Source organism: Pan troglodytes, chromosome 17 (assembly GCF_028858775.2).
Source record: "Pan troglodytes isolate AG18354 chromosome 17, NHGRI_mPanTro3-v2.0_pri, whole genome shotgun sequence".
Lineage (NCBI taxonomy): Eukaryota > Metazoa > Chordata > Mammalia > Primates > Hominidae > Pan > Pan troglodytes.
In genome coordinates this window covers 78,912,518-78,925,221 of record NC_072415.2, presented here as the reverse complement: position 1 = coordinate 78,925,221, position 12,704 = coordinate 78,912,518, and the positions used below count along the sequence as shown (strand labels likewise).

The 12,704-nt window shown below is 34.7% G+C and overlaps 1 protein-coding gene and 1 pseudogene across 41 annotated transcripts in view; both read right to left on the bottom strand.

The window, feature by feature from the left end:
• CCDC102B (coiled-coil domain containing 102B) overlaps positions 1-12,704 on the bottom strand; it is a 428,597-nt gene that overhangs the window by 281,005 nt on the left and 134,888 nt on the right. The window lies entirely within an intron of this gene.
• Positions 3,840-4,440, bottom strand: LOC100611805 (succinate dehydrogenase cytochrome b560 subunit, mitochondrial-like; annotated as a pseudogene).

The window sequence follows — 12,704 nt, the reverse complement described above, 5'->3', positions numbered from 1 at the left end:
CTTGTGTAACGTAAAGTATTTTCTAATTCATATATGGTAGAAAAAGAAAAATAATTACAAAAAGGCAAAAAAGTAACACACCCTATCGTCATTTTGCCTCACATTTTAACCTTCAAAATGATCTAAAAGGATTAAATAGTTAATGCAGACTCCAAAGTTCTGCTCTTTGTGAAATCATGCACCAAATATTGAAGTCAATATTATTAACCATGTAGAATTATTCAATCTCCCCGAACACCAAACCTACCATTTCTCCCATAACTTTCAACAAGTGATCTTTCAACTTCTTTCATAGAGAAATAGGAGCTAAGGACCTCCTACTTCCTGTGATGAAACATACAAATTTGCATGTCTCCACAGAGACATCTCTTCTAAAATATCTCTCCTAAAGTCAGAGTCTAATCATTTCAGTTGTACTTGGAATTTCATACCTTTAGGGTACTTGGCAAACTCATTCTAAGAGTTGTTTCTCTCGTGTATCTTGAAATTTTCTTGGTTTCTTCCCCATTAACATTTAATTGCTCGATACTTTCCATTTAGGTTGGGGATGAGGGAGTGTGGGAGATCAAGGGTCGAAGGATAATCTTTTCTCTATTACTATTATGATTATACTTTAAGTTCTGGGATACATGTGCAGAATGTGCAGGTTTGTTACATAGGTATACATGTGTCATGGTGGTTTGCTGCACCTATCAACCCGTCATCTAGGTTTTAAGCCCTTCAAGCATTTGTCCTAATGCTCTCACTCGCCTTTCCCCCCACCCACCCCGACAGGCTCCGGTGTGTGATGTTCCCCTCCCTGTGTCTATGTGTTCTCGTTGTTCAAGTCCCACTTATGAGTGAGAACATGCAGTGCTCGGTTTTCTGTTCCTGTGTTAGTTTGCTGAGAATTATGGTTTCCAGAGGCCTCAGAAATAACGCCACACATCTACAACCATCTGATCTTCGACAAACCTGACAAAAACCAGCAATTGGGAAAGGATTTCCTATTTAATAAATAGTGCTGGGAAAACTGGCTAGCCATATGCAGAAAACTGAAACTGGACCCTTTCCTTACACCTTACACAAGAATTAGCTCAAGATGGATTAAAGACAAACATAAAACCTAAAACCATAAAAAAAATAGAAGAAAACCTGGGCAATACCATTCAGGACATAGGCATGGGAAAAGACTTCATGAATAAAACCCCAAAAGCAATTGCAATGAAAACCAAAATTGACAAATGGGATCTAATTAAACTAAAGAGCTTCTGAACAGCAAAAGAAACTATCATCAGAGTGAACAGGCAACCTACAGAATGGGAGAAAATTTTTGCAATCTATCCATCTGACAAACTTCTAATACCCAGAATCTACAACAAACTTAAACAGATTTACAAAAAGGATAATCTTTTATCCAGTCTTGGAGCTTCCACTCAAGTTCTTTGTTTCCTTTTACCATCAAGTGCCTTGAAAGAGCTGTTGCACTTACCCTTCTCACTCGCTTCTGCTACCAGCATTCCTCAGACTTTCCACCACACAATATTCGGTTCTGCCCTTACTTGACTCCTTGGCAGAATTATACACAGTTGACAATGCCCTTGTTCAAAGACTCTCTTCCTTGGGCTTATGCAAAGAATGGTTTTCCTGCTTCCCTCCTGCTTGGATTTCTGTGCAGTTTTCCCTTTTCTCTGTCTTGCTTGGTGTCAATCCTCAATGCCCCAACCCAGAGTCATCCCATCTACTGTCATGGCTTAAGCCATCATCTCTCTGCTCATTGTTCAACTTTCCTTTCTACATTCGTAAATCCAAAATCCTACCAAACACTTCCAACTCAACCTCAACATATTCAGAACCAAATTCACTGTCTTTTTCCCTCACATTTTTCTTCTCGTTGCTGTGTTTTCTTGGTGAATGGCCACCTAGCTGATAAGGTCAGAAATCTTTAACTTCTCCTTCTCTGTCACCTCCCCTGTGTCTTCAGGCATTTGCAACATCCGTTTAATCATCAATCATTGTCACTTCCTTCACCTGAATATTTCTCAGCTATCCACATACCTCCTCCGTCATCAAGCTCAGGACACGTGAATATTTCTACCTAGATTACTGTAACAGGCTCATAACAGTTTCCTCATCATGCTCACCCCCCAAATCTCTTCTTCACACTAAGTTTGAGTCATTTTTTGAAATTGTGATCACATTGACCTTGGTCAATAAATTTTATTAGCTCTCCCCATTGCCTTCATGTTGATACACACATTTTTAATGTGGCTCTTGGGATAAGTATTGAATATCAATTAGCATAAGGGTATATGAGCAAGTATTTTACAGTTAGTAAGGTTTGGTAGCAACATATTCTTATGAAAGGTGAGGAACGTAAGAAGGAAATGTATCCAAAGAGTAGACTCAAATGCCCAGTGGGCCCAGAAATATGTGACAGCAAGGTTAAGATTCCAAATAATATGTATTATTTATCAATGCACAGAGAAGTCTTCAAATGGGCAGATAAGCCACAGAGAAGCATTTTATGCCTTGGATCATTGCTTCAAAAAATTTAGCCAAAATCCCTTAAAGTAAATTTTACTTAATTCCCTCCCTTAACCTTAGAGAATGGTAGAAAATACATCGAATTATGTTTAGCTTTAACAAATAAAAAATGTATTGTATTTTTCAAGTCAAAATAAGGATGTCAAATGACTTCTCTCAGTGGTCTTTTGTTCTCTTGCTGATGTATTTTTTAATTTTTAAAGTTTTTGTTAAAATGGTTGATTTATTTAAACTCAAAAATAAAATTTTTAGTGAATTTTAAATATTTACTTTTTATAAAATGAGTATTTTTAACTCACTTTTAGAAAAAAATGGTAAATGGACTTGGAAGCATGAAATTAAGAAGTTTGTTTTTCTGGAAATGCAATAAGAGGAAATATCATTGAGAAATAATATGCTCAATGATAATTGTCTGGATTTTCCTCCTGTGTCAGAAGCTGTATATTTTCTCCCCAAAACAGCAGCTCCAACTAACTAGCCCTTTTTTTTTTTTTGAGACGGAGTCTTAGTCTTTCGCCCCAGGATGGAGTGCAGTGGCATGACCTCGGCTCACTGCAAGCTCTGCCTCCCGGGTTCACGTCATTCTCCTGCCTCAGCCTCCCGAGTAGCTGGGACTACAGGCGCCCGCCACCACGCCTGGATAATTTTTTTGTATTTTTAGTAGAGACGGGGTTTCACCGTGTTAGCCAGGATGGTCTCGATCTCCTGACCTTGTGATCCGCCCGCCTCGGCCTCCCAAAGTGCTGGGATTACAGGCGTGAGCCACTGCGCCCGCCCAGCTAGCCCTCTTTATCTCCCTCCAGCTGGGATAGATTAATTCCCTTCCACACCCTCCTCTCTCTTCTTTCAATAATGCTGTGTAGGTGTTAAAGGCATGGGTTCTGGCCAATGAACAGAATTGTCCTTTAGGCCAGCAACCCACAGGCAGTGGCACCAAAAGTCTCACCCCCAGCCCCCAGGAAGCAGGCCACAGAGCTGGCAGTTTTCACTGTCTCAGGGAGAAGGAGCCAAAAGCTGACCCACAGCACAAATCAGAGCCCAATATGGAGAGAGAATAAGTGCTTCTATTCCCAGAGTAGGCAAGCTGTGGGCAGGAAAAGGGAAGATTTTGCAGCCACTCCATATTTAGAAACAAGGGGAAGGCCGGGCGCGGTGGCTCACGCCTGTAATCCCAGCACTTTGGGAGGCCGAGACGGGCGGATCACGAGGTCAGGAGATTGAGACCATCTGGGCCCTTTTCCACTACTATGATCTACTGCTACTGAGCTCCAGGGGATCTGAAAGCCCAAAAGGATCTAAATAAATCAGGAGAACTTTGTCCAGACTGGAGACAAGAGTGACAAATGGGAGGATAGGTGACCTTAATAGTGTGTGGAAAGATGACGCTGGGAACGTCAGCTCTTCACATGGCTGCCAGCCCTACAGACCACAACACAGTAAGAACCAAGACAACCACTCTAGACTGATGTAGCTGTGGAATCTTCAAGGCTATTCCCAGGTACCACATCAAGGGTGAGATCCCACTCCAGGTGTGATACATGAGAGGGAAGAGGAGTGCCAATGTAGCTGTGGTGGATCAGTGCTGGCCCCAGACACAGGGACTTCACAAGTTTCAAATAAGACTCAAAGTTCCCAGGGAGCAAAAGCACCGACATACCAAAAAGACAGACCCGTGTACTCAAAGCAATACCAGACCCACGGTGGCAAATGGACATCGTCATGGGAAGAGGCCAAACTGTAGACAGTGCTATGGCAAGATAAAGGGCGGTTTGAATCTATGTTCTTATTCCAGAACCACTCCATCTCTTTTTTGACTAAGGTTCCCAAAGGAGCAGCTTTTCTGATACAGAGCAGAGGGCTAAATTGGGCTCAGAGGCAAGGACAGCCAACATGTCTTTGCAAGAGTACAACCATCTTGTGTCCAGCCTGGACAAAAGTCTACATGTTGACATTTTAAACAGAATGATTATATCACACTTTACTATAAGCAATGATATCTTAAAAACATAGAAATGTGATATTTGCTATCATCTACTTACAATTTTATGTTGTTATTTTATTCCTTCAATTTTTATTATCCCATTGCCTCCAGATTATCATACCATGACATGTGAAATGTTTATACTTGAGAAAGTTTTTACTCTGTAATATGCCATAAAAATGTGGGTATAAAGTATGTATGTATCTATTATTACTATAACCCCCCAAATATTTTTAAAAGTTTCTTTTGGGATGAATTACCCTAATAATTGTTATGCGTACACAATTGCTTAAAAATAAACAAGATAGTACATATTTGGATAATTATTAAATGTAAACTAATCATTTACTAGAAACTCATCTCTTAATGAGATAGATGAACTTTTTTTCAATTAATTTGTATGTTCATGGATGAAATTACTTACTGATAGAATGAAATAAGAATTATCATTCTTTTGTTAATGTAGGCATTAAGAAAATTGATCACACATGTTAGATAGACATGGAAGAAGTTTAAGTTTACTAGAGTTGTTGTGTTTTATTAAATATCCTTCTAAATATATGGCAAAGCCACATTTTTAACTAATATCAAAATTTATTTGTAATTATTTATAAGCTGACCAGTCTGGTAGGTCATATTCTGATATTCTTATAAAGAAAAAATTAGAAACCACCTGAAATGCCAAAGGTTTGTGACCCATTGATTAGTTTATTTCTCAACAACAGTATTTCAACATATCTCTCTGTTAAATACTCCCACGTGTTTTTCCACTCTGGCAAAATGCTTCAAAATAATACTGAGAAAAAGAGATGTGTATGCCCTTCATTTGAAAAGCGGATGGAAGGTAATATAGGAGAGGAAAACTTGCTTGCAAAGTACTTCCTTAGGCAGATTAATTTATGAATAACCATATATGGAAGTTGTGAATCTGGAATTAAAAAATATACACCTATTCCTGTGAGGAATTATAGGGAGATGGCAGTGGTATGATGATGGTAATTATTCAAAAGTCTGCAAATCTCTCCATAAAACCAGTCAGAGCAGTGAACTTAACAAAATCAAAATTGTAGATGCCTATAACAAAATGAGGAGAAAAGTTATCCCTATGAACCCTAAGATACAAGTAGGTTAAGAAAATCTACTGACACTTCATGAATTGCAGAAGATCAGCATCTATTTGCGAAAATATAAGAAAAGGAACAGGAAGTGAGAATATGAGAACCCTGAAGTTGGCAATAGTCATGCCTTGACAAATGTGTCAGGCCAATGTGAAAACAGTAAATAAGACTAGGAGAGTTCACACATTTTTACACAACCTGATTTGTGAGTGAATAGAAGAGGCTTGTGGTAAAGCCTAAAGAACTAGGACAATTTTAATCCTGTATACTCTCATAAACAGAACAAAGCAAAACAGAAAACACAAAGCTTCCTTCAAAAACACACCCTCTACTGAGAGGAGAATACTGATAATAGAATTCATATTGATAGGAATAGTGGCAATACAAGCAGAGAAAAGAAATAATCCAGATAAAAGTAGGGTATGGGGCAGAGCCAGGCATTTTTGGAGAGAACAAGGAACATTTGGAAAGAATAAGGAATATTTTGGACATTTCATGAAAATATTAAGAATAGTCAGCTCTTGAGCAGTAAAGCCAGAAAATGTTTCTAGATTCAGTATCTTTTTATTATCAGTACAAAAATTAATTCAAGTAATAATGAGCAACAGAAGACAATGACAGTTGAATCATATATGATCTTTTTAAGGACAGAAGGATAAAAATAATGTTTCAAAGATAGTGAAAGTATGCTACTGACAATGAAGTAGTGGAAGATATATGCCCACTATAGAAAAAGAAAAACAGAACTAATTTTTAGTGCATTTGAAACAAAATTATTAAAACAATAAATAATATGATGCAGGAAAACCAAGAATTAGAAAAATGTAACAGTACCCAGGAAAGAATTAGAAATAAAAGAAAAAATCATTACACTTCAGGTCAGGTTTTATTTTCATGAAAAATGAAAAAGCAGGCAGCAGTAGGATCCCAATATCAGTATTTTAAATGAGCTGACTGTACACAAAAATCTCAGTATGCTTCTCTCTGGGTGACCTTTCTTGTTTTCTTCTTTGTACTTTTCTGTCTCTTCTATATTGAAAGACTAGAAAATATAGGAAAAGAAAAATTGTTTCAGAATAAACTAGAAGGAACAGAAGAGCAAATTAATGCAACAGATGATTCCTTGAGGAAAGATGGAAATAAATAAAATGCTAAAATCCAAAAGTAATGAAGATAGATTAAAAAGGGTTTCAGAAACTATGACCAATAAAGAGAGGCAAAAATAATTCAACATATTTACAATGTTTCCCAGTCTTTCCACTGAAATGGCCTAGAAATAAGGACCATCTCAGTAGCAATGCACATATGTATGCACAGATTGTGATCTTAAGATAATTCCCACTGAAAGAACCCTGGACTCTAAAGAAATTGATTTACCCAGGTCTGAAACAGGATAATTCCAGTATATCTTGTCATTCTACGAAGTGAGAAACCTATAAAAAATTGATGTATTATTACTAATACGTCAATTGTACTCAATAGACAATATAAAGAGGTTCCTGAGTTCTAAATATGGTAGCTTTTGAATACCAGTAAGGATAAGAGAGAAATAGATTGAAACACATCCAATAAGTTTAAATCCATGTTTTAATATTGATACTAAAAAAAGAAAAATTTATCAAATTTGACCAACATTGAAGAATGGTAGTCATCCAATTCATTATTTTGTTACTTGGTTAAAGAAATGGCGGGGTTGGGGGGAATGTAAATTTATTATGTGTCCTGACTTATTTAAATGAACAAAATATTATATGAGATGAAGTTCTCTTTATTTAAATATTCCAAATAATAACTTGGGCAGAAATAATTGAGCAGGAAAATTATAGCTTTGCAACTCCTGATTCATCTATGGTTCTAGGCAATGAGGATCAGTCTGCTAATACCACAGTGAGACACAATCATATATCATTTGCTTCCTAATAGGGAAACACACTGACACATTTCTATGAAAAAGTCTTGAAATTGATTCAAACCAAACCCTTTAAATCCGACTTTCATTTTGTAGGAGACACAGAGGATAGAGTAAAATAGCAAACAACACTACAGTATAGGGCATTGCAAATTAAAACTCTACAGGATAAATGATCTAGTTTTCTTAATGAATAAATTGTTAAAAGAGAAAAGGAGAAATAGATATAAATATATATAAACACACTTTAAAATATATATCCAATCAAGATGTCTGCCCTTTATTTGATTTCTGATTCAAATAAAGTAAATGATTTTAAAATCGTATTTCTTAGTAAATTGAAAATTTGAACACTAAATATTTAATATTAGCAAATTATTTTTAATTTTTTAGGTTTAAAATGTTATTGTTATATTTAGTGATAAGTAAGTCTTTATGTTTTGAGATACATGCTGTAATACTTCCAGACAGAATAATGTAGGGTAGACATGAGGATGGGAATAATATGGACAAAAAGTACTGTTCATGAGATTAAAATGATTAAATTATGGCTGATGGAAACGTTGGGGTTCATTACAGTATTCTTTCTATTTTTGTATATAGCCAAAGTTTTCCATAATAAAACCTTTTAAAAAGTAAACTCTATGCCCACTCTCTATTTATAGGCATACTTGGAGAGTAGCCCAGCATAAAGATTTCTGGTTTACCTTAAAGAGCAAGATCTATTAGTCTAAAGCTTTTTTGCCTGTTAGTAATTCACCAACAGAACCTGTCATCTCTTGAAGACATTATTACTCTTTGACATAGAACTTTGTAACATACATGTAATAGGAGGCTAACTTTTTGCTTCTATATATGGTTGTGGGGGTGCAGATGGATATGGATGGTAGTTCATGTAAGAGTTGAACTACTGAATCATAAAATTTTTATAAATAAAAAATATGAAAAGTAATACATCCCTATTGTGTCTATGATAAATGATTCAAATGGTTTTTTTAAATCAGTACTGCCATTTTGTAATACCTAACTCAATTGCATTAAAGTGAGGGTTCAGTGCCTCTTTCAACAATCCAAGGTTACACATTTTAGCTGACGGCTGATTTTTGTCTACAGAGTCACTGAAAGGCCAGGAAAAAGCCAATTAGAGTACCAAATAATTATCTATTTTTCTTAACAGAAATATCCACAAGGTTACAAAGGATATCACATGATCAATAGATAATTCATTATGACTTGCACAGAATATTGATCTGAGAAATGTAATTTGTATTTTATCAAGAAGTTATCTAGCATATATTTCAGATAAAATAAAATATCTAATAAGGAAATACAAGATGATGTGTGGTACTTTATGTGATTGTTTATCAATCTATAACATACACATTTAGAGAGAGATGATTATATAAATTTGTTCAATCAGTAGAAAGAAGTTATTCTGTAAAATTATTGGCAAATACCTAGCTCCTTTAGAAATCAATCACTTTCTATTATTCCATTTTTAATCTAAAAATATGGCTGATTTTCCCTTACATTTTGAGTTATTTATTTCTAACAGCTTCAGATAATGAATCACAACAAATACTTTTATTTCTTAGTCATAGTCTTCAAATAAAATGTCTAGCAAAGTGCTCACCAAGATGAGCACCATCAGAGAGAGAACCCTGGGGGCCCACAGAGTATTCAGTAGGGTGGTGATCAGTGCATACTTGCAAGAAAACTAACATCTGGAAGAATTAAAAGTAACAACCTCTAGGATTCACACAAGGCCAGTAATAATCATCCCTGTTCTCAACAGTCAGAGTGGAAAACCTCATAATTCACAGTCCATTAGGTAAAGTACTCCATCCAAATGGTTCTTTCTCAGTACTCCGTAGGTAAGATAGCCCAAGGCTAAATGCTACTCTGGTCTCATCTAACAAGACTTAAAAGCTTCAAGACATGAAAGATATGTTTCCAGGTAGTGGAATTAGTACTCAGAACAAAGGTTAAGAATAATTATAAAAAGATGAAAATATTTAGCACCCAACAAGGTAAAATTCATAATGACAAGCATCCAGTCAAAACTTATATGTCATGCAAATTAATAGAAAAATATGATACATAGTGCAGAGAAAAAAAAAAACATTTAAACTGCTCCAGAAAAAAAGCACAAGTGATAAAATAAGCACAGTAGTCGTCAAAAAAACCATAATGTTCCTCTTAGCTTGACAAAACTTCAGACATATTTACTTGTGACTATAGCCCCTGACTTCCCTTTTCTTGGAGCATGTATTTTTAAAAAGAAAAACAAAAACTTGCAAGTTATTTCTCTGCCCCTTTAAGGAATAAATATTTTCCCATCTTCTTGACAGTTTTATATCCCAGAAATATTTATTCCAAAGATCTGAAAGCCATCTCCTTAAAATGTATGTATTACAAAAGATAGTGATCCTATTTCTCCCTTTCTCTGTGGCAAGGTAGAAATCTTACTTCAATGGGTGCCAGTTAGCAAAGATAGATGGCCAAATCACAGAGAATAACATTGGAAAACTGAGGCATACCTCAAAGTGATGGATACAACCCATTGATCAAAACTCCCTAACATCCTCCAGTACTTTTCCAATAGCCCACCCTAGTGAGAACTCAATGACTGCCAATGGACAGATAGTAGAACAACTTCAAGCCACCTAATATACTGTAAATAGAGTTCCTGGCAAAGAGGAGGGGAAGTTAAATATTTGAAAAATATAATGACCAGAAATTTTCCAAATATAATAAATAGTAGAAACCTGAAGATCCAAGAATGTCAACAAACTCCAAGCATAAGAAATAGGAAGATCATGTAAATGTATATTACAATCAAATTGCTTAAACCAGTGATCAAGAAAAAAGTGTTAACAGCCAGAGAAAAAAAGACAATTTGATGTGCACATCAATGATGAATCTCTACGCAGGTATGCTAAGTAACAGAAGATAGAAGAAAAAAGTAAACACTGTAGGATTCCATTTTTATACAATTCTAGAAAATGCAAACTAATCTATGGTGACAGAAAATAGATCAGTTGTTGCCTGGTGGGGGCACACCATGTGCAGACATCACAAGTAACAAAAGTGATTAGATGTCTTCAGGCCTATGGCAATATGTTCCTCTCCAGAATTGAGACATCTTTCTGAGAACAGTGGGGAGAATCCCAGATAGATTAAGTCAAAACCTGAGATTAGATTTCCTGAAGTGGATTAGCATGAAGGCACTCATCATACCTTAAACTGAGGTACACAAAAAAGAAAAGACTAAAAATAAAAACTTCAGAGTGTAACGATACATGCACAAAGTCATTTACTGAAAAATTGTGCTCAGGGACAAAAGACGGAAAAAAGGATAATGTGCACCATTAGGAAAATAATTCAATAAATTGTGGAATCATCACGTTGTGAAACATTCTAAAGCCATTCAACGTCACTAGTTTCCTTGGAGTTTTGGCCATGAGATGTTGAGTAAGAAAACCATTCATGTGATCCAGTACATGAAAATTACAAAACACTATAGGTATCTGTACATATTTGTCTTTAGTTATATGTACACATATACTATGAGTATATAAGTATATAGTTATTCATACATATTGGCATATGGTTTTGTATTGAGCATTAGCAAGATAAAGGAATCTGCAGTGAGTGATACAAGGTAAGTGGAACAGGAAAGAAAGCAAAAATGTATATGCAAAAATAAAGTCTACAATAATTTTTTAATGTAGGATAATAGGTATAAATTATAAAAATGATTTGTGTTTATATATAAATATATATGTTTATATATATTTAAATAATAAATATATATTTATATATAAAAATAAATATATACTTATATAAATAAATATATACTTATATAAATATATATTTATATATATTTTTTATATTTATATATATTTTTATATATTTATATAAATATATATTTATATATATTTAAATAATAAATATATTATATATAAATACATTATTTAAAAGAAAATAGACAAAACAAAATAAAGAATGGATCATTATACTGTACATGTGTGTATATATATACACTGTATGTGTGTGTATGCTGTATAAGTGTGAGTATAAATGTGTGCATTCATGCATATATACACAATATATGTGTATATATAAAAAACACATATAAAGTTCTTTATTTTCATCCATAATATTTAAATCAATCATAGCTATAAAATAAATAAATCATTATTGTGATTTTAGGAAAATGCCATGTAGAAACATCTTCAAGATATATATTTGAAAGTGATACCATTTTAATTTATCACTTACAAACTTTTTAAACTTCGTAGATTATTCTATAAGCTCCCTCTCTCTTCCTGCCCCACAACCCTGAGTCCTTCACCTAATACAGAAGTTGAAATAATAGGATATGAATGTTAGTGGGGCTGTGCACAGTGGCTCACACCCTTAATCCCAGCATTTTGGGAGGCCAATGTGGGAAGATCACTAGAGGCCAGGAGTTGGAGACCAGCCTGGGTAACAAAGTGAGAAAACCCCTTTTCCAACAATTTTAAAAATTATAAATTAGCCAGTTGTGGTGGTACATGCCTGTAGTCCTAGCTAATCTAGAGGCTGAGGTGAGAGGATCACTGGAGCCAGGGAGTTTACAGCTTCAGTGAGCTAGGATTGTGCCACTGCACTCCAGCGTGAGCAACAGAGCAACACCGTGTGTCTTAAGAGAAGAAAAAAATGATATTTGGAAGAAAAGCATGTTTTACATTTTTCCTATAGAAAAAATAGAGTTTTAAAAGAATTAACATAATTTATTTCTTAATTAAATATTGCCTAAAGCTGTACGATAATTACTGCAATATAAAACTAGAGAAAAATATTCATGTTTGGGTATATTTTATGAAGTTAAAGTATGTGATTTAACTTTATCAAGTAAAAAAAGAAATAGCGCCAACTATGGTCACAATGAAAGATCTTACATTTCTGCAAAGCCTTGGAAATTAAAATGTATTTTTTTCTCACTCATTCCTTCTCTACCAAACACGAGAAAGTGGCCTGTATTCCTGCCAAATCTAAAGTTTTCACTTAAGAAAAATAATATTTAGAAATTTTTGTTTCTTGCCTCAGACATGACTAACACACCTGAATTTTTCCTATGGGAAAGAGAAAATTACACCATTTAATATATTTTTAAGTAAGCTAT